Consider the following 26,608-nt stretch of genomic DNA (forward strand, 5'->3'; position numbering starts at 1 on the left):
CTCTGTCCTCGGTTTAGGAGTAGAGTTCACACGAAATATGATAACAACTGTTCATGTGTATGTCTCTTCCTTTTTTTTAGCTTTATTCTGGAGAAATTCATATGCGTCATTCTTGCATAGCGAGATTCGCGCGCGCGCGCGCGCGTGTGTGTGTGTGTGTGTGTGTGTGTGTGTGTGTGTGTGTGTGTGTGTGCTTGTGCTTGTGCCTGTCTGTTTGGTGAGGTCTTGTTTGTATAATCTGTGATAACTGTTATTTTTTTATATTTTTAGGTTTATTATATTTTTCGATTATGTCGTTTTGTGGAGCTGTGTATGATATCGGTGTCTTCCTTTGAGCTACAGGTCAAGCTAAGAATTCGATTCCAGTTTGCCATTTTTGCCGTTTTTCTTTTTATGTTAGAGATATTTGTAGGGGATCTACTATCACTGAATGCTAAAGCTGTATAGGTACAGCGTACGCTGTGATTAATCTTGTTTTTTTTATGTTGTCGTTTACCTCATTCTCGAAGAACGTGTGTGTGTGTGCTATTTTCCAGTTATGTTGTTTTGTGGAGGTGTTAGTACCATTGTCTTCATTTCATCTGTTTGGTCAAGCGAATTATTCGAATCCAATTTTGTGTTTACTATATAATTTCTTACGGTTTACTCTAGAGAGGTTCTTAAATGTTCTTAGTTTTAGTAACCTTTTTAGTATGTCCCCATCCACAACTCTCCCATTCTCAATAATTTCACCTCATATGGTGATTCAAACAGTTCCCAATGATTATTTGTTTCTTAAGAAGTGTGTTATACAATACACAACGGTATATTTTAAAAGAAACGGTCGATTTCGGTCTTGGACCAGACCATCATCGTGTCCAAAATCCGTCTCACCTATCCGTCTGAGTAAATGGAATCGCAGTTTCAGATGAACATCGTTCCTTCATTGATACTAGCTGTACATTCATAAGATTACGTCCATTTAACCTTGACAAGATTTTTCCCAATATTCCACATATATAGATAATATCAATGATGGAGCATTGAACATCTGCTAACTGCTGTTCTAATTAAACACACGCATAGGAGATATGGTTTTTGATCCCGATGAATCTCAGGTTCTAGACCGAAATCGATCCTAGGCGCGCAGTCGGGAACCGTGCGACTGCTACGGTCGCAGGTTCGAATCCTGCCTCGGGCATGGGTTTGTGTGATGTCCTTAGGTTAGTTAGGCTTAAGTAGTTCTAAGTTCTAGGGGACTGATGACCACAGCAGTTGAGTCCCATAGTGCTCAGAGCTATTTGAACCATTTTTTTTTCTCGAAATCGATCGTCTGTTTTAAAATATGTCGTTAGAGCTGTGTGCTGCATATGGCAGTTCTTAACATTCATTAAAGCTGTACAGCACCACCTACACAAAATAATTTATATTTGTTTTTTATTGTAATGGTTTATGTTGCTGTCGCCGTCTTGAAGAATGTCATCGGGTTCTCGTTAAATGTTATCTATGGTTGTCATAGTATCTCGTGTAAACTATCCACTTTACTCAAAATACGAGTCTTGGATCAGAGCAGACGGATAGAGTTGCAGCGTGCTCTATTCCTTTCAGTTGCTGAGATTCACAACGACAACGATGTTAGCAATCTTTTCCGCTTGTCGAATACATCTGCAGTCATAACAGGGTCATGCTGATGGAATTTTCTTCCATCTGTGAATAGGAACACATTTTGGAAACAGATTCCAACTGTTTTGTGTCATACTGAGCTGACCTTCCATCGTAACAAAGGAGTATAACTCTCTTATTGGTTAAAGAAATTGAATTAAGAGCTTGGAGATTTTTAATTGGTAAATTATTTGTGAATTTATTAGTTGTTTGGACGTTTTCATCCTTTACACACTTCTGTTTATCTTTCAATAGCTGAGCTGACCTTCCATAGTAACAAAGGAGTATAACTCTCTTATTGGTTAAAGAAATTGAATTAAGAGCTTGGAGACTTTTAATTGGTAAATTATTTGTGAATTTATTAGTTGTTTGGACGTTTTCATCCTTTACACACTTCTGTTTATCTTTCAATAGCTGAGCTGACCTTCCATAGTAACAAAGGAGTTTAACTGTCTTATTGGTTAAAGAAGTTGAATTAAAAGCTTGGAACATTTTTAGTGGTAAATTATTTGTGAATTTATTAGTTGTTTGGACGTTTTCATCCTTTAGACACTTCTGTTTATCTTTCAATAGCAAGGCATGATTATTACGTCTGACGAAATTTGAAATGTTACAAATTTTACTGCAGTACTTGTTTACCCATCGATATCGACGTTCCTATAAAATATAAGCTCTGTATTTGTTAGGATTGCTTTTATGGGGTTGCTATTTAATGTTGATCACAGTGTATGCTAACGAGAATGCTATGTCACCTAAACCGTAGAGGACCGTTGCCTAGCAATTACTTTCGTATTCTCTCGAGTACTAGAAGTGCCTATTCGAATTCGTTCTGTGAGTTATTCAGTAAAAGAAGCTTCAGCTTTGATTCCAGTGTTGTAGCGTCGAAGTTTGTGTTTCAAGATCAAGTAAGGAAACTTTCTCAAGTTCTTGTAGAGCTTTAGAAGCTTTGTTGTAAGCTAACGCCCAGCTTCAGAGGCGAGGTGCATTGTACCCGCAAGAGGTATGAGCCATTCACTTAAATATAACCTATTTATTTACCTCACAAAGCCATCTGCAGTTAGAATATCGTATAAGCATTTAAATGAATTTAGTGGAGAAGCACTGGTAAGCTGATGTTTTACGACGAACCGTGTTATGATTTAGGAGCACGTAGTTAATACAGTGTAACACGTGAAAGATCACTTTGTCTTAATTTTTCAAACAGGTTCATAAGTTAGGTGGCTGACTTGTAGAGACGAACCACTTTAATGAGTTTCTGACGAAGTTCACTTACGTTTGTCATACCTTCACAGATGAATCACTTAATTTCACAATGATATGGGTCACCAACCTACTTCCTTCTCACTTGTACATACTTCCAGGCTGTGATTATTGCACAGTCGCGCCGCTCGAACTTTCTTCCGTCTGTGAAGTAGAAGACGCTTTGGAAACTGATGCCAGCTGTATAGAGTAACATTTAGTAAAGCTGGCTCTGTAACGAAAGAGTTTTCGTCTTCTGTTTCTTCAGGAAATTGAATTAATATCTTGGAATGTAGTTTGCTGTTAAATCCATTGGGAGTTGATTAGCTATTCAGGTTTTTTCATTAGATACTGCTGGATACCTCTCAGTCGCAAAATAACATTCTTTTGTGGTACACACAAAGATTTATTTAAAAATTTTCAGCACTGCTCATTTACACATTCTGCTGCTACTGGCATTGCTGATTAATGTTGTTCACAGGGTATGCTAAAACCGATGCTATGTTACCGGAACCGTAGAGAGACTTTGCCTAGCAATGACTTACGTATTCACCCGAGTACTTGAAATAACGATAAGAATTCGTCGTTTGAGTTATTGAATTAAGAGAGCTCCAGTTTTGATTCAAATATTGTATTGTTACACTTTGTGTTTTGAGTTCAAATAACGAAACATTTTAAAATTGTTGAGGACTTCTAGAAGCTTTGAACGAAGCGAACGCCCAGCTTCAGAAGCGAGGTGCAATGTATCCGGGAGAAGTACGACCTACTGATTTAAGTGTCTTCTGTTTACTTACAGTATAGAATAAGACGCAGTTTCAATATCGTATAAGCTTATAAATGACTCGATGTGTAGTGGCGAAGTACTGGAACACTGAAACGTTACGACATAGTGTGATGTGATTTCTCGGTATGTAAAATGAAAGAAAAACAGTTCCCTTCACATTCCAGTACACTTTTTCAAAACGTCATGCAGCTACAAAGGTTACTAGAGAACGTGACTTTGTGATAAACCTTTTGCATTACCTTTATGTTTTCGTCTTCTTTAAGGGCAAAAAGGGAGAAGATGAAGCGGTAGCCCATCATAGAGCCTATGCCTACCGTCATGTATTTTTTGACTTTCAGTTGTTAAAAAACAGAGTATTTTTTCTGGTACCAGTATGAGGAAGGAAGGATTCGCTCTCAGCTAGTGAACGAGTGAGAAGCACGCCACTTTTTGTGAGTAGTTGTAGACCGCGACTTAGGGGTCGCTATGAATAAGTGAGGAGTATGTATTTCATGTGTGCACCGTTTAGAAAAATACAGTATTGTTTTATTAAAAGAAAGGTCGTGTGAGTTGTTATTTCAAATAGTACAATAATATCAAGAACTGAAGCCCACCTGTGTACTTTGGAAAATTACGAAGATCGGATAAGCTTAATGGGAAAACGGTCAAGACTTCAAAAGTGAACACGGCGACCAAACGTAGCATTATAAAGAATGGTAAGCACAAATGTACAGCGGAGATACAAACTACTTCGCCCTGCAAAATAATATGAACTAATACGAACTTATTTCCAGGCATAGCTCAGCTTATTGTGCTTGTCATTTATGCCGAAAAATTAATCTCATTAATTCAATACTTTTTAAAAAGCCACGCATTTCAACATTTTATTATCATCTATACCATTATTTTATTATGTTATAAAGTGGGGACAGGTGACAGGCACAATACGTAGTGGGCAAAACTGTGACTACTAGTATTGTTAGGAAAATGAATATACATGTATGTTAACAATTTCTTTATGTTCCATGTATGCTAATGATGTGACGGAGACGGTGATGTGATACTGAAGAAATACTATCAAAAGGAAATAATAAATAAATTATGAGGAAGAAGGCGACAATACTAGGAGCACACAACAAAGCACAATAGAGGAAGTACCATTTACAAGAGAACAATCGAGTAGGACCACGCAATGCATATAGAGAATGCGTTCCCAGTAGACCTATTAGAAAATCCATCCACCTATTTCCTAAAATCCAGAACCTAAAGCTTCAGAGATTAACGCTATTGTAGTCAAGTAGAGATAATGACATTTATTTATTAGTACGGAAAATATATTGATTGAAGAACATTTGAGACTACAATTACATACAACTGTATATGCATTTTTTCGCGTGAGAAGTTGCGCAGAAGTAAAATCTTAAAAAATAAAATATTTATTTTGATAACTGCAGTGGTATAATGATTTCTATAATGGAGGGTCAAAACAATAAGGAAATGTCATTCGAAAATCAGAATGCCAATGTAGTGGATGTTCATTTGCGAAATGCAACAATGAGTGGTTTGGGATCGTTTAGTGGTGATTATTTGGATACTGGGCGCGACATGCCATTGTTGCATTCGGCGCCCGTGAATACAGAACATTTAATCACAAGCAATACGTTAATTACAGTAGACGCAACTGATGGCGCCTCGAGGCAGGAGAATATTTCAAATGAGAGCAGTACGCGTAGTACGGACGCAGATGCTGGCAGGCGTAGGCCGGAAGTGAATACGGAAGATATGCAAGCCCTATTTCGAGCCTTAACAGAACCCATACAAACAAGCATGAATGCAATGAAAGCAGACATAGATTCAAATATGTCGGGTTTCGAGACTAAAATGTCAAGTTTACCAACGATACAAGCAGACATGACTAATATGAAAGCAGACATGACCACAGTAAAGTCCGAGATCGAGTAGGTTAATACAAACATGACACACATTTCAGACGAGGGAAAAAATTTGCGCACAGAACTCAATAGTGTGGACACGAAGTTCACACAGCAGATTTCAGAAATCTCCACGGAGGTGGATAGGAAAATTAATGAACAAGTACAAATTTCGGTTCACGATATGGGTGAGAAACTAAAAGGCTTAATGGGCGAAAAATTTGAAACACTAACACACACTTATCGGCAGTAGCTATCCGGAATTAGAGAAACCCAAGAGAATTTACAGGCAATGCAAAAGAATACGCAGGTCAACTTAGACAAGGTACAATCCAAAGTAGCGAAACTACATTCTTTCTGTGACGACCTGCCAGAAAATGTAGAAAAAAATGACATTGGAGGTAGGATTAGTCAAGTTAGAACACGAGAGGATCAACTCAGACATTTTACAGCTTTATGAATCGGTAAAGAGCAAAGCAAAGGACGAAAATACATCGTTCGCAGAAAAATGCGTACGTGAACAGCGTACCTACGTGGAAGCGGTAAAGGAAGTAATGGGGGACAAGGAAGAAGAAATCTTAAAACGCGTAGGACATGATATCAGACAATTAGAACAACGGTTAAGAGACGAAATAGTTAACAAAGTACGGTAATATCATCGCCTGGGGCGGTAAGCGGAGCGATAAACAGCCATCCGCCACTGGGACAACAATGCCCAACCCACTCCGCGTGACGCGAGCAGCGGGCAAAACTTTGCTGACACAAATATACCACCACCGCAGGGAAATGCTGTTCCGCCGTTCTGGACAGCGTTGTTATTGGATGAGATCTTAATAAAACATCGACAGTTTCCCGCATTCTCAAATGAGAAAAAGCGAACGCACCCTGTAGTGTTTGTCCGAGCCTTTAGAAATGTGCTGCCCAGGACTTGGACAGAAGCTCAAAAGATTAAATATGTAGTAGGACACACCGAGGGTGATGCCCTTTTATGGGATACGGAGATGTCAGAACTTTGCGAGACATATGATCAGTTTGAGAATGCATTTTTAGATAAATACTGGTCAACAGATATCCAGGAGAGGTTAAGGCGAGATGTACACTCCTGGAAATGGAAAAAAGAACACATTGACACCGGTGTGTCAAACCCACCATACTTGCTCCGGACACTGCAAGAGGGCTGTACAAGCAATGTCCACACGCACGGCACAGCAGACACACCAGGAACCGCGGTGTTGGCCGTCGAATGGCGCTAGCTGCGCAGCATTTGTGCCCCGCCGCCGTCAGTGTCAGCCAGTTTGCCGTGGCATACGGAGCTCCATCGCAGTCTTTAACAGTGGTAGCATGCCGCGACAGCGTGGACGTGAACCGTATGTGGAGTTGACGGACTTTGAGCGAGGGCGTATAGTGGGCATGCGGGAGGACGGGTGGACGTACCGCCGAATTGCTCAACACGTGGGGCGTGAGGTCTCCACAGTATATCGATGTTGTCGCCAGTGGTCGGCGGAAGGTGCACCTGCCCGTCGACCTGGGACCGGACCGCAGCGACGCACGGATGCACGCCAAGACCGTAGGATCCTACGCAGTGCCGTATGGGACCGCACCGCCACTTCCCAGCAAATTAGGGACACTGTTGCTCCTGGGGTATCGGCGAGGACCATTCGCAACCGTCTCCATGAAGCTGGGCTACGGTCCCGCACACCGTTAGGCCGTCTTCCGCTCACGCCCCAACATCGTGCAGCCCGCCTCCAGTGGTGTCGCAACAGGCGTGAATGGAGGGACGAATGGAGACGTGTCGTCTTTAGCGATGAGAGTCGCTTCTGCCTTGGTGCCAATGATAGTCGTATGCGTGTTTGGAGCCGTGCAGGTGAGCGCCACAATCAGGACTGCATACGACCGAGGCACACAGGGCCAACACCTGGCATCATGGTGTGGGGAGCGATCTCCTACACTGTCCGTACACCTCTGGTGATCGTCGAGGACACATTGAATAGTGGACGGTACATCCAAACCGTCATCGAACCCATCGTTCTACCATTCCTAGACTGGCTAGGGAACTTGCTGTTCCAACAGGACACTGCACGTCCGCATGTATCCCGTGCCACCCAACGTGCTCTAGAAGGTGTAAGTCAACTACCCTGGCCAGCAAGATCTCCGGATCTGTCCCTCATTGAGCATGTTTGGGACTGGATGAAGCGTCGTCTCACGCGGTCTGCACGTCCAGCACGAACGCTGGTCCAACTGAGGCGCCAGGTGCAAATGGCATGGCAAGCCGTTCCACAGGACTACATCCAGCATCTCTACGATCGTCTCCATGGGACAATAGCAGCCTGCATTGCTGCGAAAGGTGGATATACACTGTACTAGTGCCTACATTGTACATGCTCTGTTGCCTGTGTCTATGTGCCTGTGGTTCTGTCAGTGTGATCATGTGATGTATCTGACCCCAGGAATGTATCAATAAAGTTTCCCCTTCCTGGGACAATGAATTCACGGTGTTCTTATTTCAATTTCCAGGAGTGTATTTAACCCAGTACCATATCATTCAAAATTCTTGGGACTAAGAAGCTATTTTTCAAAATACCTAAACAAGACCCGTTACTGGAATAATCCGATATCTCATGTCGATGTACTGAAAATATTAAAGAACAAGTTACCTGCAAATGTTAGGGAAAAATTAATAACTGTTCCCGAATATGATCTCGAGTATTTTCTTTCAGTGCTCGACTCAATAGATCTGATTCAAGAGGATGGGCAAGCGACGCCTAGTTATCGTAACGGTAACGGGCACAACACAAACGGGAGGAACTACGGTAACGGCAATGGCTTTGGAAATTATAACGGTCGTGTGGGTATGAATGAAAGGCATCCGTATGCACCGCCGCGCCACAACGGAAATCCGTTCAAGCGGTCTACCCATCAGCCACAGGGTGACCGAGGATACGAAACTAAATATCAGCCCCACAGGTACGGTAATGGCCGAGACAATAGAAATTCGAGGGAAAACTTCAACAATAGGCGACAAGGAAATGCAAATTACCAGGAACGGAATCTGCAACACAGGGATACAAGAGATAACAGGCAGCCCGTACAGTCAAATCGAAACAACCGGGACACGAACTGGCGAGCACGCGAACATACGGTAAACATAGTAGAAGTGACGGCAGAAAATGAAACAATACCTTTACCGGCCCCAGGAAATAATAATCGAGCGTGACTAGAGGAAGAAGGTAATGAACTGTCAGTGTGCCACAGTACTAATATGAGCGACTTAAACACTAAAACGAACAGGAACGGAAAGGAGGAAGCAGACACTGAAACAAACCTACACATACAGCATATCCGGAATCTATTTTTAGGGTATGATAAGGACGCAGAAATGAAAGAAGACTTGTTTGTCGAAGAGAAAGAAACAACACGCAAGGTAAGTGAAATTATTCAAGCAACAATAAAGGTAAAGGTGGGAAACATAGATGTACTAGTTGTTTTGGATGCTGGCGCGTCGACAAGCCTAATATGTACTAGCTTGTTCACAAAGAGATAGCGAGGTAAGTAAATGTTCCCACAGTACCTGTAGAGAACTGTAAGATCGTAACGGCGATGGGGAGTAAATCTAAAGTTATAAAATTACAGGCCAGCATACCCATTAGCATATGTGGTGTAATTTTGCAGTGTACGTTCTTGTTGGTAGACAAATTTATAGTGAACTGTAAACTTGGTATGGAGGTGTTCAGAAGATATGGGTAGAAAATAGATATCGGCAGCGTGGAATGCCAATTTCATGTAGGGGAGCGCACACTAACTGTGGACTTGTTAAGAACTACAATGACAAATCGGATTAGGTCGATACCAGACATTAATGTTAAACTTGTCTACCCTCAATCCTTAATGGCAAAGGAGATGGAACTTGATTACGCTGGTAGGGAGATCCTCGATGAGCAAATAGTAGACAGTAAAGAAAGTAAATCCACTTGTCGTAACAATGAACAGCGAAGTGAACTGACAAAATTACTCTTCAAATATCATAACATTTTTCGTAAACAATCTAGTGTTATTAAGGGATATGAGTATAAAATGGAAGTACCCGCATGAAACATATTGTAGAACGTCATATGGCACCCCTTGGGCAAAGAAAGAGGCAGTAAGAAAAGAAATAGAGCGTATGATTAGGTGGAGGGTTATTGAAACATCGCACTCATCTTTCTGCAGTCCGATTCTCGCAGTTGGTAAAACTGTCGGAATGGTGCGGTTGGTGTTAGACGCGAGGGAAATAAACAAAATCATCGTTCCTATAAGAACAAGGCCAGAGAATCTAGAAGAGCAGCTATTAAATTTTCATGGCGTCAAGTATTTAACATCCCTTGATTTGAAAGCTTCGTACTGGCAAATTTTATTACATGAAGAGAGTAGAAAGTATACAGCCTTCATAAATGCCGGGAGGAGCTACCAATTTAGGGTGCTGCCTTTCGGATTAAATGTAAGCGCTGGTGTATTTATTGAAGCATTAGACAGGGTACTTGCATCGGAACTGCTTAGCCAGGTTACACTCTACGTTGATGATCTATTAATTGCAACTCAAACATGGGATGAACATGTAAGTATTTTGGAAAGGATTTTTCAAAAATTTGATGAATACAATGTCACAATTAACTTTAAAAAGTCTGAATTCGGAAAGGAACAAATAAAATTCTTAGGGCATATTATTTCACCAGTTGGAATTCTAGCTGACCCCAGTAAACTAGATGCGATACGAAATTTCCCAACACCCTATACTAAGAAACAAAAGGTTTTCTAGGAATGGCCTCGTTTTTCAGGAAATTTCTGCCACAACAATTGTTAAACAGTAGTTCACTATTAAACTTACTGCATAAAAACCCCAGATGGTTGTGGACTAAAGAATGTGAAAATGATTTTCAGCAGATTAAGCAGGCGCTGATTAACGCGCGTATCCTGAAACACCCAAATATGGAATTGGATTTTTGTTTAAGCACCGATGCTAGTTATCAGTGGCTCGCTGCGTGCCTCTTTCAAATAATAACAAAGGATGGTAAGGAAGAAGTCAATGTAACCAGTTTTGCCAGTAGAACACTCACAGAATGTGAAAGATCTTATTCCGGAACTTAGAAGCGTTAGCAGTAGTTTGGGCGTTTCGTAAATTTCAATATTACCTTTGGAGAAAACATACCAAAGTTTACTGTGATCATCAAGCCTTGTCCTTTCTTCTGACGTGCAAGTTGTTACATAAGAGAATAGCGAGGTGGTGCATGCATGTTCAAGAGTTTGATTTTGAGATAGTGTACATAAAAGTGGAACAGAGTGTTTTGGCAGATGCACATCACGGTTACCTCAAGGTCTTACTGATTTCCACGAGTTAGAGGAACAAACATCAGACTTCAAGGTGCTTTTAATAAATGATGGAACTTTTAAACCGTATTATATTAAAATGTGCAAGAACATGCAACGTTTACAGGAAGAAGACACGAGATGGAGCAAGGTAAGAAAAAATGCAGGCTAGAACACACGAACGTTTAGAGCAGTATTACATTATACATAATGGCGTCCTATTTTACAGAAGAGATCGACGAATGGATAAGTGGTGTGTGTGCATACTTCAGGAATATGTGGAAAACTTAATTCAACACACGCACCTCACATGGGGGCACTATGGAGTGCTAAAGTGTGCCGCCAAAATTTCTACGTATTGTTATTTCCCTAATATGAGGCGACGTATAGAGCAAGTAATTAGACGCTGTGCGGTGTGTCAAAAGGTCAAACATCAGAATAGGACATGTCTTAACGTACTAAACACAATAATACCAAAGCAACCAAGAGATCTTGTATCTATTGACGCTGCAGGACCTTATCCCCAAGCCAGCGGCGGAGTTAAATACATCGTAGCCCTGTATGATGTTTTTAGTAAGTATCTCCAGCTGTACGCAGTCAAAACAGTTAGGTCAGGGCCAATTATAAGGCGAATTCTGGAAGACTACATACCACGCATTGGGAAACCCCAAGCAGTCCTAACTGATAACGCCTGAAATTTTACATGTGACCAATGGAAATCATTTAGAAAATCACAAAACATACGTCATATTTTAGTATCCAAGTTTCACCCGAAAGCAAGTCCCGTCGAACGGTGCTTCCGTGAATTTAATAGGTTTATCCGCACATATATACCACAGAACCAAAGGAAATGGATAGAATACCTGGGTCCGTTTCAGCACATAGTAAATCACCTACCACACACATCAACAGGGCACACACCGGTGGAACTAGATGAATGGGCAAAACCGATACCTAAATTACGGCACAAAGACGTAGTCTTAGATGAGAAAGTACGGCGAACGCTAATAACATTGGAAGAGCAAGCTCAAATAAGGAAAGGAATTTACGACAGGAAATTGGAAAACGTAACAGAATTCCAGATTGGACAGGAGGTTCTACTAAGAACGCATCCGAAATAATCGAAATTAAAGGCATTGAATAAAAAAATGGCAATTGTTTGTTATATGTTGGTCCGTATATCATTGTTGACAAGCCACATCCGGGGTGCTACTTGATAGGAATTATAAGAAATGGTAAAATAAAAGGCATGTATCCACATAAAGATCTGTGGAAATTTATTAAATGAAAATTCAAATCTCATTCTGTCCTTATCTGTTGCATCAGTAAAACGCAAGAAGGTAGGGGGTTTGTCGCTCTTTGATGAATAAATCGACTGGCGCTCGGTTCCTCTCCAGCTACAGGGTACAATATTTATATTTCCGGTGCCCTCTCCCTCTTTTACTATCCTGTTTAGCCATTAAGTAATATTCAATTTTCCTCTACTATCTAATATGCAGAGAGTCAGATGCAGCCTACTGAAATTGTCCTTGTATTTTGATATTGTACTTTCGTAAGACGTAAATATCTATAGCGGCAAAGGAAACCTTTTAATGTTACTTAAGGAAACACAGAATATCCAATAAGAACTAAAACCAATACCAATATATATATATATATATATATATATATATATATATATATATATATATATATAATAGTGAAACGTAGATAACATAGATATACTACATCGCGCAAAAAATAGAAATTTTTAAAAACAAGAGCGATAGAAAAGAAAGGAATTTACAGCGCGCGAGCTTTAAGAGAGAGGCATGAGCGACGAAGTGTACTGAGCCGTGATGCCGCTTTTAAAGCAGAGCGTACTTCAACAATTATATACGAAGCGGCCAATAGCTGGTCGTAGGGGCCAAGTAGGCAAAAAGGAAGGTTGAGTTCAGTGTCCCCTGTACGATGCGCAAAGACACACTGCGCACCGCGACGGAAACCACTCTATAATTTAAGCGAATCGGCATCCACACCGCGCAACCAGCTGGACAAAACGGAAGCGACACGAAGTGGGGTACCTATCAGCTAGTTACTCTGACGTAGATGAGCAACACAAACTAAATGAATAGAGACATTTATTCCTAAGTCGGCGACTATATTGTAAACAGCACTAATTTTAAGAGTGTATCATTAGTTTAAGCATACGTAGTTTTAAGAAAATAAGCGCGTTGCCGCAAGTAAACTGTAAGGAGCGTAGAATACGCTATATTTTTGAACTTAAGATATGCTATTGAATGTACATAGCTAGAAATAAGTATAAGTATTCAAAGTAGAAGAGAATTTACAAAGGAAATGACGTATCTTCCTATACACAACAGGATTAAGACAAGTCGAAAAGAGAAGCAACAACATGTACACTTGAAAGAACGTGATTAGCACCTAATTTAAGAACTAGGCGACTCACATACAACACATAAGTGAGAGACGATGTGAAAGGCAGAATGAGAGATAATAATAGAAAAATGCGTGTGACTGATACGTAAACTATAAAATAACATATCGTACAAGATTTAGCGAGAGGAGCAGTTGTACACTTACAGAACTACACTTCTTTACAGATAACATTAGAAGTAGTGAGCTTAATGTACAGGGAGAATACATATCCACAAATTAGTTATTACAGAAATCACCTATCTTGTTGTTGTTGTTGTGGTCTTCAGTCCAAAGACTGGTTTGATGCAGCTCCCCATGCTACTCTATCCTGTGCAAGCTTCTTCATCTCCCAGTACCTGCTGCAACATACATCCTTCTGAATCTGCTGGGTGTATTCATCTCTTGGTCTCCCTCTACGATTTTTACCCTCCACGCTGCCCTCCAATGCTAAACTGGTAATCCCTTGACGCTTCAGAACATGTCCTTCCAATCGATCCGTTCTTCTAGTCAAGTTGTGCCACAAACATCTCTTCTCCCCAATCCTACTCAATACCTCCTCCTTAGTTATGTGATATACCCATCTAATTTTCAGCATTCTTCTATAGCACCACATTTCGAAAGCTTCTATTCTCTTCTCGTCCAAACTATTTATCGTCCATGTTTCACTTCCATACATGGCTACACTCCGTACAAATACTTTCAGAAATGACTTCCTGACACTTAAATCTATACTCGATGTTAACAAATTTCTCTTCTTCAGAAACGCTTTCCCATTGCCAGTGTACTTTTTATATCCTCTCTACTTTGACCATCATCAGTTATTTTGCTCCCCAAATAGCAAAACTCCTTTACTACTTTAAGTGTCTCCTTTCCTAATCTAATTCCCTCAGCATCACCAGCCTTAATTCGACTACATTCCATTATCCTCGTTTTGCTTTTGTTGATGTTCATGTTATATCCTCCTTTCAAGACTTTATCCATTGCGTTCAACAGCTCTTCCAAGTCCTCTTGCTGTCTCTGACAGAATGACAATGTCATCGGCGAACCTCAAACTTTTTATTTCTTCTCCATGGATTTTAATACCTACTCCGAATTTTTTGTTTTGTTTTCTTTACTGCTTGCTCAATATACAGATTGAATAACATCCGGGAGAGGCTACAACCCTGTCTCACTCCCTTCCCAACCACTGCTTCCCTTTCATGCTCCTCAACTCTAATAACTGCCATTTGGTTTTTCTACAAATTGTAAATAGCCTTTCGTTCCCTGTATTTTACCCCTGCCACCTTCAGAATCTGAAAGAGAGTCTTCCAGTCAACATTTTCAATAGCTTTCTCTAAGTCTACAAATGCTAGAAACGTAGGTTTGCCTTTCCTTAGTCTAGCTTCTATAAAGGAACTGAAAATATTGTGATTTAATCGCAGAGGTGCTGAAAAATTATTCCAGTGACACACCAGAGAAATATCTGGTAAACTTTTTATCTTTGAGAGACATAGGAACAATTTCGCCCTTCGTTTTTTATTTCTTGTATGAACGACTACTTTTTGTTCTGATGGGCTGGTGGGATGTCGTACTGTCTAATTACTAGTGTGTGTGTGTGTGTGTGTGTGGTAAATGAATGAGTTAAAAGACGCAAGATGTGTTTTATATTATTTTCATCGCACAACAAGCCTTATTCCCAAGCCTATGGAGTATTTATGTTAAGCAGAGAAGGCGAGTTTTAGATGGAACCGAAGATCTTCAAAACGGCGCTGCTCAACAATAGAGGTACGTGATTGTGCTCTCTACTTTCCTTTCGTGGCCGCTAAAATTACTTCCGATTCGTTTTGCCGAGACATTCAGAACCTGCAATCTTCTTTTTCTTATAAAAATACTAGTCCGATGCAAAAGAAATACTCTTAGATTTAAATAATTGCCATTCTCTTACCCAGGCCACGGGGAATGATAGAACGTACGTGCCTCTACTCTGAATGTACGTTCGCAATCTCCGAGTGTGTTACGACGAAATTATTTCACAATGAAAATTTCTCATCAGACCACAACCACTCGCACGCGAATGTACGTAGCCTCTGAATGTATCTAGTCAATCACGCGCGTTGTTCAAAAGCTTTACTTTTAATATTCAGTGGATTACATTTCCGAAATTATTTTTTGTTTATGCTGCAAATCGTACTTCATGCGAAGTATTTATTACGTAAGTTTCAGGTTCAATTTAAAAAAAAAAAGATTCCGAATAATAGAAATAAAGAATAACAATCAAACAAATCAAACCTAAATAAACAGAAAGAGGGAACGTTACAATGGCGACCGAGTGCCATGACCATAATTTCAGTAAAAATCAGTAGAATTGTTAGTTGAAATATTTAAGCTTTTTTTCTTGCCATCCATTATTGCCACTACAACATATTGTTTCTGTTGCATGTCATGCGAGCTACGTACCAGAAACGAAAAACCAAATGGAAATTACTAATTTTCGAAAAAAAGTTTTGGACCATTTAATGTTAATTCTTCTCACTACAAAACCGTCAGAAAACACACGTAAGGTAAGAACAACAGCACTAATCCGCTTTAGTTGAAAGTAAATGTGGGACAGTTTTTTTTTCATTTTTTCGACACCCACTGCGTAGAACGCATCAATTCCTTTTCCAAATTCTTTTCCATTTCTTTTTAGTTTACGTAAAAATTGCATTAGTTCATTTTCTATTATATGTAAATGCATCACAAGATGGCGGACAATTTTTATTGATTGAGCGCGAAAAAAGTAAGAGTCATTTATCAGTCTTCTGTTTTGCCAGAGACATATTTTACTACGTGAATTTTCACGGACGAGTGCAAAGCCATCTGTGATTTATTTACGTGTAGTACGAGCTGTAGTGATAGTGAAGTTCGGCTGCACGCTGTTTTGTGTTGTGAATCGGCATGGTGAAACTCAGATCTCAGACAAAAACCATGGATAGTTCGTCAGATGAGGAATCAATAGTCCAACCCTTACAAAACTTTGAGGCCGAAAGTACTGCGAATACCGAAAACACAGTCGCAGCGACCGGCAGTGCTCAGTCGCAGGCGACGGGCGACAATATGTCGACTACAGAAACAAATACGAATACTGACAATACACAAGACCCAGTAGAAACAGACATTATACGCATGTTTAGAGAGATGCAGACAAATTTAATGTCGCAGTTTGCAGCTCAAGTTGTAGAAAATGTTGCGTCATAAATGCAAGCTCACACAGAAAATGTTGCAGCTCAGATAGGTACTGTTAACACACGAGTAGAAAATGTTTGCAGCACAAATGCAAGCTCACACAGACAATGTCACAGCGCAGATAAACGCTGTCATACCCAGATAGCCAGTGTAACGACACAAATGGACAAAATAGACAATGACGTGAAGAACCTGACCGACATGCAAAATAATCTGACGACTCAACTGATCCAGTTAAAAAGAGAGGTAGCAGATCAAGTGATAGAGGTAGTACGCGAAGATTTAAATTACATGAGCCAAGATATTGATAACTTAAAGTCCACAGTTAAGGATATGCCAGAACAGATCCATACCTTAACCGAAAATTTTGAAGCTATGAGTTTTCAACAGACCGAGCTTAGTGTCAAAATGCAGGAGGCTGTAGACCAAGTTGATGACATGACGAAACAACAAAAACAGCAGTTTGACGAATTTTTAGAGGAAAAAGACAAACATATCAACCATACATTAGAAACAGAAAAGAAAAAAGCAATAACTAACACTGTAGAACAGGTGTACACTACCCAAAACACGTCTGTAACTAAACTTCAAACTGACCTAGCTCAGTTACAAAAGACTCTGACACAGGACTTACCTGACTGGAAAAAACATGTAGACGAGCAACTAAAGAGTAAACACCATACACAGAACGAAAGAGAACAACATTCAGAAGAGGAATTTGATGACAGATGCACAGGTAAGAGTGACGACGCAGCAAACAGTTATCTTTATCCCGATGTACCCATGTTTTCACCAAACCAAGGTCGTTACAGTAATCAACATTACCGCGACGAACGAGAGAGACACCAGACGACCGAACCAACTTTGTCGGCTGTTCTGTTAGAGGAAAGCCTTATAAAACACAGGCAGTTTCAAGTGTTTATCCCAGAAAAAAAATCCGTCCACCCGGTAATTTTTCTAAAGTCATTTAAGAATGTGTTGCCTAAGACCTGGTCTGAAAAGCAAAAAATACAGTATGTAACTGGATATATTCAAGGGGATGGTGCCCTATGGGCAATGGAAATGTCGGAAAATTGTCAGACATTAGAACAATTTGAAGCTGCATTTTTATTTAAGTATTGGTCCCATGGTGTACAAGAGAGATTGAGAAAAGCTCTGTTTAACCCGGAGCCATACAATCCAAAATTTGGATCACTCCGGAAGTATTTTGAAAAATACTTAAACAAAACGCGATTCTGGGACGAGCCCGTCACACACACAGACGTACTGCGCATCCTGAAGGCAAAATTACCGATCAGTATCAGAGAAAAATTAGTACAAGTACCAGAGAGCAATCTCGAATATTTCCTATTTGTATTAGATTCTATCGATTTAATTAATGAGGATGCTAGGCAAAATCAAGCCTACCAAAACAATTTTCGTGGCAGCGGTAGCAACCAGCTTATACAGCGCCAGCCGCATTACGGCGTCAACAATGTAGCGTGCGCGGCTGAATCGCGACCGGCTTTTGTCGATCGCGCCCCTACAGCACAGATGCCAGGCCCGAGTTCGGGAGGAAATTACAACTGCTACAATCAGGTCTGCCATCCGCAATACAATAGAAAAAGAAAAAAAAACGGGGATAGGAATTTTTCTGGTTATTCCGGTGACCGAAAACGTAACTGGTACAGAAATGGCAATAGGAACCAGTGGGGAAATAGTTATAATAATTTCCAGCCTGAATTTAGCCGCAACCACACGGGAGATCATCAAAGTAGGCAGTGGCAATATCCTGCTAACAGCCAAGCCTATCAATCAGAAACGCTAGGTGACACTATTCCGCTAAACTCAGGGCAAAACCACGACAGAAATACTCAACTAAGGAGCAACACGTCAGGGGTAAACATAATTGAAGTCGCAAACGAAACACAAACAGATATGAACCGTGGAGCGTTAAACTAAACATGGGCTCATTATGCTCCCCAATGTTGGCCATAGACTGTCGTGGGGGCGACCCATGCTGTCATGAAAGTAAATTGCTCAGGTACCAAGATGAAACGGATATGCGTGATTTATTGACCAAGGAGGAAGAACCACAGTCATGTGAAGGTGATGGTATAGTACAAGCTAATTTACAGGCCGTAGTAGGAAAAGTACCTACGCATATCCTTGTAGATACTGGTGCGAAAATTAGTGTGATGTCCAAGGCACTATTTAAAGAGATTAATATCCACACGACCTTACCGACCTATCCAGTACAAAATTGTAGGATATTAGGAGCCATAGGCGGTAAATCCAAGTTAATTAAAATGCAAACCATGGTCGAAGTGCAGATTGAAGACATTGTTTTTCAGTCAATTTTTCTAGTTGTAGAAGGGTTGACAGAACGGTGCATTTTCGGCATGGACTTCTTAAGGGAAAAGTGTGCTAAAATTGACTTGGAATCTGGAAAGTGTCATTTATATATTAACGGAAAGAACTGTAGTGTGGATTTAATAAAAGTCAAGAGTAGGAACGACAAAGCTTGTCGAAATATACACATCCAAATCCTAAAGGTCAATACTTCACGAAATAGCGACTCGAGTGAACTGTGGTATCAGCAGGTAGAGCAGCATGAAATTGAACAGAAAATATCTGAATGCTCGGAAATCTCACAACAACAGAAGGGTGATCTTAGAAGTGTATTGTTACGCTATGCTCGTGTGTTTGATAAAAGACCCGGGGTCATTAGGACGTATCAGTATAGCATGGATGTCCGGCCCCACGACACTTTATGTAAGAATACCTATTCTATACCTTGGTCACAAAGAGAGGCAGTGGCTCAAGAAATAAAGAAAATGCTCTCGTGGAATATCATAGAGACTTCATTATCGCCTTATTGCAGTCCACTATTAGCGGTCAAGAAAGCCGACAATTCGGTGAGACTCGTTCTCGACGCAAGGGAAATTAATAAGATTATAGTTCCAGTAACCACCCGAGCTGAAAACCTGGAAGAACAGCTGCAGCGTTTTCATGGGGTGCAATATTTAACTAGTGTAGACCTCCATAGTTCATATTGGCAAATCCCACTATCACCTGATAGTAGGAAGTATACACCATTCATATCTGCAGGTAGGTCCTACCAGTATTGTGTTCTACCGTTCGGATTGAACGTTAGTGCCGGCGTTTTCATAACTGCGCTCGACACTGTTTTAGGACCTGACCTTCTTGACAAACTAACAGTTTATATAGATGACATATTAATAGCAACACCTACATGGGATGAACATATAGAGCTTTTGGAAAGAATGTTACAGAGGTTTTCAGCGGCAGGTGTCACAGCAAACCTTAGCAAATCAAAATTTGTGAGAAAAGACATAAAATTTCTCGGTCACATAATTTCGCCGGCAGGGATAAGACCCGACCCAGAAAAACTGTTAGCCATAAAAAACTTTCCCGCGCCGTGCACAAAACGACAGCTAAAGGCATTTGTGGGATCGTGTTCTTTCTTTCGCAGGTTCGTGCCGAACCAATTGCTCAACAGTCCTGCATTATTGGGCCTCTTAAAGAAGGACAAACAGTGGATCTGGACGCCTCAATGCCAGACCGAGTTTGAAAAAATAAAACATGCTTTGGTTAATTCTAAAATACTAGAACATCCAGACATGAGCAAAGATTTCTGTATAGTGGCGGATGCTTCATTTTCGGGACTAGGAGCCTGTCTATTTCAGCTGGACATAGGCGCTAGCTCCGACAATGTTAAGATAATTAGTTTTGCTAGCCGTACTCTGTCAGAATGCTAGCGCAGGTATTCCACAACAGAATTGGAAGCCCTTTCTATTTTGTGGGCTATTAAAAAATTCCACTATTATCTATTTGGCAAACATATACGAATCTGCAGCGACCATCAGGCATTAAGCTTTTTACTCACTTGTAGGTTGCTACACAATCGCCTTGCGCGGTGGACGTTATTTTTGCAGTCTTATGATTTTGAAATTATATATGTGAATGGCAAGGATAACGTAATCGCCGACGCACTGTCAAGATTACCATAAGGACTACCTGAGTTCGAAGAATTGGTAGGAGAGAACACAGAATTTAAAGTTATGCTCATGAAGGACACAAAATTCAGGAAATATTTTTTGGATATGTGCAGTAATATGGCCAAATTACAGGAAGAAGATGACCGGTGGAGAAAAGTTAGATTCCAGTTAAACAATAACCCCCCTTTACCCATAAGACAACATTACAAATTACACAAGGATGTAATATTTTACAGGAGGAACATGTACAGCGATACATGGTGCGTTTGTGTGCCCGAAGCATATGAGAAAAGTTTAATTTGGCATACTCACTACGCTTGGGGACACTACGGTGCCCGCAAGTGCTATAAGAAATTAAATATGTACTGTTACTTTCCCAATATGCTTCGACGCACACAACAAATTTTGAAAACTTGTATTATTTGTCAGAAGGTTAAGCCTGTCAATCTGAACTGCGAGACAGAGTTGCATCCTATTTTACCAAAAAACCCACTAGAGCTAGCATGCATAGATGCTATGGGTCCTTTACCCTCTGCCAGGGGAGGTGTAAAATATATTATTGGAGTATATGATGTATTTTCAAAGTATGTGAAATTATATGCCACGAAAACAACTGCAGCTAAGCCTATTATCAGACGTATGCTAAACGACTACTTCCCGTCTGTTGGGAAACCACAGGCGATCTTAGCAGATAACGCAACCAATTTTACGTGCCATGCTTGGAAAAAATTTCTGAAAGAACAACAGGTTAAACAAATACTGATATCCCGGTATAGCCCGCAATCAAACCCTATTGAAAGAATATTCCGTGAATTGAATACGTTTATGAGGACATACGTAGCCAACAAGCAGTCTAAATGGATTGAATACTTAAACGTTTTTGAACAGGTGGTAAACAATCTCCCAATATACGGCACTGCAGTTACGCCGTCAGAACTAATATGCAATAAGAAAGAAAATAATGAATGGGTAAACCCTATCCCGTCTTTTCCTAGACAACCCGTCGACCTAAATGAAAAAATAAGGCAAGTATTAATCTCTATCACATAACAGGCCCAATGCCGAAAGAAGCATTATGATAAACGGCTACATGGTGTTACCAGATTTACAATCAGAGAAAAGGTGTTACTCAAAACTCACCTGAAATCTTCCTTGCTAGCTAAGAAAAACGCTAAGTGGCAAATGAAATATACTGGTCCGTACGTAATCGCACATATTCCGCACGACGGTTGTTATTTACTTGCATACCCTCACAGTGGTAAGATCAAAGGGCTGTATGCACACAGAGACTTAAGAAAATTCTACTATAATTAAGTATCATACGTCATATCTAATAATGCACAAGTATAAAATAAGTTACTGTAAAAAAAGGAACGAGCACGATTAGGATAAAGAAAATACATCTTATGCAGCTAAGTGAATCAGAGCATTTCACTATTTCTGTTTACATTTGTCAGTGAACGTGGACGCAAGACACAGGTAAGCTAGGACATACACGTCAGTTGGTGACTAGCGATGTTTAACACGAAGTGTACTTGTAAGTTTTGACGGAATGTTTTTTGTTTGGTCACAGTGGTATTTTAGTTTTAAGTTTATGTACGGAGGTATCTGGAGCGAACAATTGGCACAGACCTCACAGCAAAATAGATGTAAGTTATTTATTCTTTTTTTTTTTGCCACTTGTGTATCAAGGCAGTAAGGTACAGGGTAAGTTACAAAGAAAAATATTGGTCTCCCTAAGGTACAAAGGTTAAATTTGTGACGCAAGTACACGATATATATATATATATATATATATATATATATATATATATATATATATATATATATATATATATATATATATATACCATACGCACAGTAACTTGATCTAAGAAAAGTGCACCTAAAGATAGGATACATGAATAACAACTTGTGTGATCTTACTGTCATACAGATATTTTTTTTTAACTTTATATACATGTTTGAATGCAAGTACGATGTTGAGATACAATCTGTGAATGTTAAGTGAAGCAAACATAACACCGTCCCTGATAAAAAAAATAAAGGAGTATGTATAAGGTAAGTTACAGGTAGCCAACTAGCCGAAAAAATGAGGTAACGCCGAAACAAACACAATTATTTACAGGTGGCGCTCGGCGAGATACTGCGAGACTTCAATCGGCGGGGAAAGTCATGAAGTTACATTAATGTCACTATGACTGACGATTGGCGTAATAAAACATTACCAAGATCACTGAGAAACACACTACGTGATACCCAGTAACGCCAAAGAATTTTAATAACCTATTTTTTAGTATGAAAATACGAAGGATGTACGCTGACTTTAGAGGGATGCAGTACATTGATTATATTTTTTTATGTGTTTATAATATTTTGACCAATCTGAGCGGAAGATATTTGATGGAAGGAGAAGAAGTAACACAAATATGAACAAAAAAAAAAAAAACACCATATACGCGAGCACAGACTTTAGAGGCAGTAGCGCACAGCAGCCAAGCTTCATTATTAATCTGTTGTTTGTACTACCTAGCAATTTATGTATAGTGATTTATTTATGTCTGTTTACTCATTTCCTATTATTATTTTATTCCTTTATGTTTATGATGTGTGTATGTACCATGCGTTGTTACAAACTTGGGTGACGAAAGGATGAAAGAATCCCCCCTCCCACATAGTAACTCGCGGGTAGAGAATGAACAAACTTTGCCTCATTTGGAGACAACTTCTAAAAGCACTTATAGTGCGTTCATGTCCTAGTATTGTTATTTCAATACATATGTGCATCAGTAGCACGACATAGAGTAAAAAAGTGCTGTTGTTCTCAAACGTGTTCTCCTATACTCTATGAGATGTCAGACAGTGTCACGATCGCGAAATATAGTGTTAGAGGCACGTACTTTCTGAGAACACAATCACCTACCAATTTATGTAATAAAAATGTTATGAGCAAAAAGGTACACCGAAAAGGTTCAGTAAAAAATCGCTGGAACAAATAACGAACGTGGGCATTTATCATAAAAGACAAGCTAGTGATATCATGAGCTACAGTTTTGTTTCTGAATGGACAGGACAGTGTGACAATGTTATTCAGTGTCAGTCACCTGTGAGCTATATGCAAATAGACAAGTGAAAATACGTTTCATATCACGAACCTTTTCCTTCGAGGTAAAAGAGACATAGTGAATCGACGAAGACTGCGGCGGTACAAGTGTTTGTGCACTACATAGGACAGTGTGCCGTTGCTAGCCAAATAGTGAAGTGCAGTACTTATCTTTGTGCAATGGACTTCGGAGGCACCGAGTGGTCCCTTCCCACAGCCAAGGTGTACAGCAAGTGGAAACAAGTGCGGTTGGTTTTTTTGCAAACTCTGCGAACACTGCACGAGACACTGAAAAGTTTGGACCGAGACGCGCGGCATCGCTTTACGGCGGTGGGCCCGCGCAACTGCCGAGTTCCACACGGCGCGCAGCGCGCCACCAAACTGATTGTTGCGAGTGCAGTTATGTGCATATGACACATTATTGGCTAACGGCATAACATAGAAGGACAATTTAAATGCAAAGCAAAATCTACGTTTAAATGGACACCCAACGAAGTGCCAAGACCTGTAGAAACACAGATTCCTGAAACCCGAAAAAAGTCTGACTACCCCAGCTCATGATTCACGCCCCACGTTACCTTTGAACAACGCCTATGTTTATATGTATATATATGTATTAGTATTAAGTTAGACTAAGTATTAATCCATGTGAATTTTTGTTTGTTACATGTTTATATTACCCATGACGAGACAATAGTAAAATACGGAAAGGACGTCACTAAGCAGATTTTGGCGTAGAAGAGAGAAGCAGTGGAAAGCAGAACCAACTCTAAGCAAGAGCTAACGCCTCTTGCTGCCCCAGACACGACTATTAACCCACAATCTAGATCCGAACACTCTAATAAATATGTGACTTTCCTGAAAAAATTTTTAATAAAAAAAAAGGACTTAGGAATTATGAATTTTATGAGCAGCAAGTGTAAAAGAAGACTGTTTATATAGCGATAGACTATGTATAAAACAATGTAATACCTTTGTATAATGCGATGTACCAAGAAATAATAAAATAATTTTGTATACAATACAAAAAAATAAGAGAGAAGAAAGAAGGTAATAGGAGGATGTAACAATTATCCAAATGTGATGATTTTGTGTCAAGGACGATGTAATAATTTTGTGTGTATAGTATGTAAGTTTATGTGTGTTTTACATGTGTTCTGTGTATCCTTATATAAATGTTTTGTCCTCATTGTCATGTGTCAAAACTGGCATCAAAACCATGTTTGTAGAATGAAGTGATCGGGAGAGAGACACTGACAGTGCAATCCAATTACGTGTGAATAACAGTCAAGGACTACCAGTGTGCAAAGTGTTTGGGCTCATTGCCCGCAAAATTGACATTTCTTCCAGTGACACACCAGAGAAATATCTGGTAAACTTTTTATCTTTGAGAGACATAGGAACAATTTCGCCCTTCGTTTTTTATTTCTTGTATGAACGACTACTTTTTGTTCTGATGGGCTGGTGGGATGTCGTACTGTCTAATTACTAGTGTGTGTGTGTGTGTGGTACATGAATGAGTTAAAAGACGCAAGATGTGTTTTATATTATTTTCATCGCACAACAAGCCTTATTCCCAAGCCTATGGAGTATTTATGTTAAGCAGAGAAGGCGAGTTTTAGATGGAACCGAAGATCTTCAAAACGGCGCTGCTCAACAATAGAGGTACGTGACTGTGCTCTCTACTTTCCTTTCGTGGCCGCTAAAATTACTTCCGATTCGTTTTCCCGAGACATTCAGAACCTGCAATCTTCTTTTTCTTATAAAAATACTAGTCCGATGCAAAAGAAATACTCTTAGATTTAAATAATTGCCATTCTTTTACCCAGGCCACGGGGAATGATAGAACGTACGTGCCTCTACTCTGAATGTACGTTCGCAATCTCCGAGTGTGTTACGACGAAATTATTTCACAATGAAAATTTCTCATCAGACCACAACCACTCTCACGCGAATGTACGTACCCTCTGAATGTATCTATTCAGTCACGCGCGTTGTTCAAAAGCTTTACTTTTAATATTCAGTGGATTACATTTCCGAAATTAATTTTTGTTTCTGCTGCAAATCGTACTTCACGCGAAGTATTTATTACGTAAGTTTCAGGCTCAATTTAAAAAAAAAAAGATTCCGAATAATAGAAATAAAGAATAACAATCAAACAAATCAAACCTAAATAAACAGAAAGAGGGAACGTTACACTTCCAAGATAAGTCGTAGGGTCCGTATTGCCTCACGTGTTCCAATATTTCTACGGAATCCAAATTGATCTTCCCCGAGGTCGGCTTCTACTAGTTTTTCCATTCGTCTGTAAAGAATTCGCGTTAGAATTTTGCAGCCGTGACTTATTAAACTGATTGTTCGGTAATTTTCACATTTGTCAACACCTGCTTTCTTTGGGATTGGAGTTATTATATTCATCTTGACGTCTGAAGGTATTTCGCCTGTCTCATACATCTTGCTCACCATATGGTAGAGTTTTGTCAGGACTGGCTCTCCCAAGGCCATCAGTAGTTCTGATGGAATGTTGTCTACTCCCGGGGCCTTGATTCGACTCAGGTCTTTCAGTGCTCTGTCAAACTCTTCACGTGGTATCCTATCTCCCATTTGATCTTCATCTACATCCTCTTCCATTTCCATAATATTGTCCTCAAATACATCGCCCTTGTATAGGCGCTCTGTATACTCCTTCCACCTTTCACCTATTAATTACACGATATCTTATAGTATAAGCAGCAAAATAAAGCTGTAAACATGAATTGAACAACACGCGAGGGATAAGCTAAGTAAATACAGATACCAGCCAATACGCGCACAACGTAATTACATGAACTTAAAACAAATGAACTGAAGTAAGTACTGTATGTTTGCAAAAGCGATGTGGAGAATTAAGTGAAATTTCACTGCTGGATAATATTCTGAAGTAGAGAGAGTGAAAGGTTTTATTAGATTCGGTTGATGGTATTAATTA

The sequence above is a fragment of the Schistocerca gregaria genome, chromosome 5, assembly GCF_023897955.1.
Source record: "Schistocerca gregaria isolate iqSchGreg1 chromosome 5, iqSchGreg1.2, whole genome shotgun sequence".
NCBI classification, from domain to species: Eukaryota; Metazoa; Arthropoda; class Insecta; order Orthoptera; family Acrididae; genus Schistocerca; species Schistocerca gregaria.